This window comes from Rhagoletis zephyria, unplaced genomic scaffold, assembly GCF_001687245.7.
Source record: "Rhagoletis zephyria isolate East Lansing unplaced genomic scaffold, Rhagoletis_zephyria_1.1 Rzeph_scaffold_07163, whole genome shotgun sequence".
Lineage (NCBI taxonomy): Eukaryota > Metazoa > Arthropoda > Insecta > Diptera > Tephritidae > Rhagoletis > Rhagoletis zephyria.
The window spans coordinates 4,258-10,178 of NW_016164246.1; the positions used below are offsets into that span (position 1 = coordinate 4,258).

The following is a 5,921-nucleotide window of genomic DNA, read 5'->3' on the forward strand; positions in this document are numbered from 1 at the left end:
ATTAAGACCGCTTTTCTTGATTTTAGACTGTTTTTTCCCTCGGTGTACTTAATACTAACCACCCGGGTGGAAGTCCATGTAGCGAGTCACATTAAATACTTTGGCACGTATGGCCATCCAAGCATCTTCCCGTGTATTATGTCGCGCCAACTCCTCACTACTTACTGGTGTTACACGACCGCACGTACCCGCTAGATCTACGCCTGAATTTCCAAGTCGTATCCAATCCATAAGCGAATGACCCGGCTTGAGCGCACATTTATTGCGCGGATTCCCCGTCGCGGAACCGGAGTTCAATTTCTGTGGAGCAGTAGTGGATGGCGCTAGCATTTGCCCGGTTTGCGCTGTAATTGGTAGCTGCAGATTGTTCATGGGCGATTTGCTGTTCGCATCGGACATTTTGTACTCTAAACTAAAGGCAGGATAAGATGGAGAATTTTAAATAAATTTTTAAAATGTGTTAACTTAAAACTCTATAGTACGTATAACACATTTCGCGAGTTTAGCTGAGGCAAAAAAAGCGAAAAAAGGTTTTATTTTTCAGTTTCATAAACATGCTTGCCGTTCTTCGCAATGTTCACATCCGAACGTGCATTTCCGTTACATATTTGTTCTACAGTATTATAAGCGGAAATAATTTTTTATGAGTATACATATGGTACATACTTATAAGTATGTATGTATCAATGTAGTACTAATTTGAGAACTCTGGCGCTTTTTTTCTAATTTCTTCAGGCTGGAGTTTATCAAAAACTCTTATATTTAAAAATGGCGTTTTAAGTGCTTTAATCAAGTAACAAAAAATTCCGGTAACACTGGTCACACTTAACGAGTAAATTAATCTTTCCTCTGTGTTTTATATGCTCGTTCTTTTTAGCATTTTTGCTTTTTCTAGCTAGCAGTGTATTCAGTTTTAAACGAATCGTTGCGTTGATGAAATGTGAGTTGGATTTTTCTTAAATTAAATAAATATGACAAGCATATACATACAAATTCGTTGTTTTCTGGGAGCAACTCTAAATTATTTAATTTAATTTAGTAGTTTATTTATTTTTTCTGTGTGTGAGTGTTTTGATGTGTAAACTACTTGCCAGAAGATTGCGGAAAAGGAAGTAGGTGGAAGTGGGAATAATCGCCTCAAAAAAAATGGCTGTCACCAGAAAACGGAATGATAAGCGAATTCTGCTGATTTTAGTGCAAAATATGAAAACTAGTGTATAGTTATTTTATGAAAATATGAATTGAAGTTTTATGAAAATAAGTTGAAGTATGTAAAAAAAAACAAAACGTTATGCAATGTATCGGAGTGTCAGTAATTTTTAATGAATATCTTTGGTCTCCTATTTTCCCAGACGCTTATACCACTATATCTACAATCGTATCACACATCTTATAACTGGCAAGCGTTTTGTATTTCCAATAAAGAACACGATGTTGCCCGCTCGACCGGCATCAATGTTTTTCTTATCGTTAAAGTGCTAGTTTTTAACTAAACATTTGTATAACAAAATCATTGTAAGGTGTGTCACATAAGTATGTAGATTCATACATGCATACATACGGTATGTATTATATGTATATATGTACATGCATACATATGTATGTATGTATATGCCACAGCCGCAGTGGCGTTTATGAAGACTCATTGGAGGAAGAATAATATGAATAAAAACAAACTTGACCTTCATACAATGGTATCGGCAGGCAGGGGTGATTTTGTATCATTAGTTTGTTGGAAATCGACATACTCAGCCTTATCATGAGTTTCATTTTCCCCTAAACGGTTCGCTTTTCACTTTTGCTTTCCATGGTTTTACTATGGGTGGATGAATAATTTTCGGGTGATTTTTTTTTTTTGTAGGCGAAACTCAGGATAAGGCAGACTATTGTGATTTTAATATCAACTTTAATAACGTGCATAAATTGGCAAGTTTCTTCAAAATAATTTCCATTTATTTAATTTTAATAATTTTTTTTAAATTAAAATATAACTTATTTAACAAAAAAAACTGTAAAAATCAAAGNGCAAGTTTCTTCAAAATAATTTCCATTTATTTAAATTAAAATATAACTTATTTAACAAAAAAAACTGTAAAAATCAAAGTTTCAAACTATACAAAATTTATANCAAGGTGTGTCACATAAGTATGTAGATTCATACATGCAAACATACGGTATGTATTATATGTATATATGTACATGCATACATATGTATGTATATGCCACAGCCGCAGTGGCGTTTATGAAGACTCATTGGAGGAAGAATAATATGAATAAAAACAAACTTGACCTTCATACAATGGTATCGGCAGGCAGGGGTGATTTTGTATCATTAGTTTGTTGGAAATCGACATACTCAGCCTTATCATGAGTTTCATTTTCCCCTAAACGGTTCGCTTTTCACTTTTGCTTTCCATGGTTTTACTATGGGTGGATGAATAATTTTCGGGTGATTTTTTTTTTTTGTAGGCGAAACTCAGGATAAGGCAGACTATTGTGATTTTAATATCAACTTTAATAACGTGCATAAATTGACAAGTTTCTTCAAAATAATTTCCATTTATTTAATTTTAATAATTTTTTTTAAATTAAAATATAACTTATTTAACAAAAAAAACTGTAAAAATCAAAGTTTCAAACTATACAAAATTTATAAAAATTCAACAAATTATAAGACAAATTTTTATCTGTTTTATCAGAATAATTAGGAAACTTTTGTGTTTGAAGTGCTCGAAATTTGCTTTGTTTTTTGAGAAAATACCGGGGACTGCCAGCAAAAAAAAGTATTTAAAATCAACGCGGGTATTATACTAAAACTAAGTTAAAATTTACGAAAATTGTGAATGAAAAGTTTGAAATTTTAATGAAAATGTGTTGACTTTTTATAATTTTCGTAAAAAGAGTGAATGGAAATGGGTTTTGTGGCCAAATTTCTTTTGAAAATCACATTTCGCAGAGAAAATCCACTTGCTTGCATATAAAAAAAAAATAAAAAATTAAAAATAAAAATTACTTAATTTTATGAGATGTCTTTTTTAATTCATTTATGTATGCAAATGATTTATTTTTCAATTCATTTTTTTTTTGTTTTAATTTGTTAGCTTTTAATTAAGTTACCTGATAAAAATCTAAAGAATTTGTTGATGATTTTATTTACACACTTATAAGATTTTGCCTCTCGATACAAAAATAATGTCCTTTTGAAAAACCCTATGGAGTCGGTTTTGTTCTATTTTATTGGTAGTTTTTCTCTATGCTGATTTAGCAACTTTTAATTTAATTTTTTAATAAGCGGTAATTTGTAACAAAGAAATTGCACAAAAAATTAAAAAAAATGTACTGCGTTTTTATGTTTGTACTGCTTTTTTCTATCGAGAATACAAATGTACTCCTTTCTCAGTTTCAGAATCTGGCAACTTCGCAACTGCAGTTCTTTCGCATGTCATTGCCCCACAAAAAAATTCTTTGTTTATTGTTCATTGTAGCCCATATATGTATGTATGTGTGTATATATATAAGGTGCCGAGAATGTAAATAGGGAAAATGCATTTTAGCAAGTTTTGGCTGCTTTTCTTTGTTTAATTTTTTTATGAAAATATAGCTTTATATCTAAAAAAATTCGTTTGAATCGAAATTCTTGGAAAATTTACAAAATTTTGCCGAATTTTAACAAATGTTGATCAAAATTTTAAACTTTTAAATTCGATTTTTTCTTTTGAAAAAATTAACAACACCTTCCTAATTAAAAAGCTCAAAACTCTGAGGAAATATTTCTCGAATTTCGCAAATTTTTGTAAAAAGTTTGAAATTTTGACTTAGCTACACTTTCATAAAAAAAAATAATAAACATTAAATAATCGAAAATAGCCAAGGATGCTAAAATGTTTCGTCCCCATTCATTTTTTCGCCACTTTACATACATACAGTGACGAGCAAAACTGTAACATGGTTTAACACTTTTTGTTTCAGCCACCGCTATATTTCCAAGTTCTAACGACTTTCATCCTTTTGTTGAATATTCTTCTTGGTACGTCCCTACTCCCTCTCTCATAATGATTTGAAGTCAATACAACAACAATAAAAAAACCAGCAGACCAAAATGTAAATTAAGGCAGATGTTACAGTTTTGCACTCACTCTCAGTTTTTCATTTGACAGTTATCTTTTACTTAGTTGGAAGTCAGATGACTTCTTTCTATATTGTAATTTATTGAAGAAGTGATCACCAGTAAATAACATAGTTAATCAGGAACCATAAATGTAAATAATAGATTTACTGCGGAAAGGCGGAAACGCACGAAAAGTGGCAAAAAAATTTTGAATTTGGTACTTAAAAATGTTAAGAGTTGGAAAAAATATAGCCTAAAGTGTTCCCAAGGACAAAGGAAGTCTGTTAAAAAATATTACGGTACGATATCTTGTGAACTTAGCAACAAGTACCGATGCAGCCACTATTACAGAAGCGCTTAAGGTATTAAAATTGAATGCAAATCAGTAGATAGCGAGGCGAAGAATTGCCAAATTGAACGCTAAGGCATAATAAAAGATCAAAAGATCATTTTGATCAAAATACATGTGCGAGTGTGGCAGCATTTCGATGCATCGCACGAAAACCGAACCGTTGCCTATTGGGATATGTTAGGCCGTTCAGAATGCAATAAAAAACATATTTTTAAGTTTCAATTGAATGTTATTTGGTCGGACAAGACTAAATTAATCGCTTTCAATCAGATGGTCGGGCATGGTATTGGTTCAAAGACCCAAATTAAGCCTAAGCGCATCATGTACTGCAAACTGTGAATCACAGTGGTAGGATCTTAATTGTTTGGGGTTGTATTTCAAAAATTTTGTTGGTCCGTTAGTACGCATTATGCGTAAGGAACAGTATCTGTTCATATTTCAACAAAATTTGCAAGATGTAGTCGAAAAATGAGAGTTTCTGCTGAAAAATCACCCAAAACATACTGCATATGTTCGCAAAGACTGGATACAAAAGCAAAAATTTGCTAATTTGAAATGACCTCTACAAACCGCGGACTTGAATCTCATCGAGAATTTGCGAAATCAACTAAAAGCACAGCTTAATAAGTATCAAAGTCCGTAAAATCGAGTACATGAGCTGTGAAAGCAAACTAAGGATATACCTCCAGAATTTTTACAGAGATACAAATAAGGTATGCCAAATCACATCCAGGAACTGAAACAGGCAAAAGAGTACTGAACATTGTGTTAGTAGTTCTTTTTTTTCGTGGAAATTGTTAAAAGCTCTTTAAAATATATGAGTGCAAAACTGTAACATCTGCCTTAATTTACATTTTTGTCTGCTGATTTTTTTATTGTTGTTGTATTGACTTCAAATCATTATGAGAGAGGGAGTAGGGATGTACCAACAAGAATATTCAACAAAAGGATGAAAGTCGTTAGAACTTGGAAATATAGCGGTGGCTGAAACAAAAAGTGTTAAACCATGTTACAGTTTTGCTCGTCACTGTATGTGTTTGTGTGTTGTTTGTAAAGTAAGTACTTGTTCCTCAACTCTGAAGAAATACGAGTTTTTTCAGATAGATACTTGCATGTGTACATATGTATGTGCCTACATATATGACATACACTTAGGTCCCTTTTTATACGGCTTTTTTTTATGCGGATTTGAATTTATGCGGTTTTTCAAACCATTATTTCGCAGTAGCGATTTTGCTTTTTTGAGAGTTTTCATTACTTTTTTTCAGTGTGTAAGAGACAATGATTCTGATAAATAATGTGTCTTTGTATTCTTACATAATTTATGTATTTATTGTGGTATTTTTATTTTTATTATACCCGAGCGCACTTGTGCACAAGGGTATATTAATTTTGTTCACATAACGGTTGTTTGTAACAGCCAAAACGAATCGAGATAGATATAGACAAATGTATACATAA

General features: G+C 31.8%; 1 protein-coding gene and 1 pseudogene across 2 annotated transcripts in view; one reads left to right on the forward strand and one right to left on the reverse strand.

Annotated features, from left to right (window-relative positions):
* Positions 1 to 49: 49 nt before the first annotated feature.
* The window catches only part of LOC108373937 (cytochrome b5 reductase 4 pseudogene), a 27,763-nt pseudogene continuing 21,891 nt past the window's right edge, over positions 50 to 5,921 (reverse strand).
* Positions 867 to 5,921, forward strand: part of LOC108373935 (fatty-acid amide hydrolase 2-B) — an 18,717-nt gene continuing 13,662 nt past the window's right edge. For both annotated transcript variants that reach the window (XM_017629875.1, XM_017629880.1), the window contains exon 1: positions 867 to 940. The gene's annotated coding sequence lies outside the window, so the exon portion shown is untranslated. The remainder of the gene's footprint in view (positions 941 to 5,921) is intronic.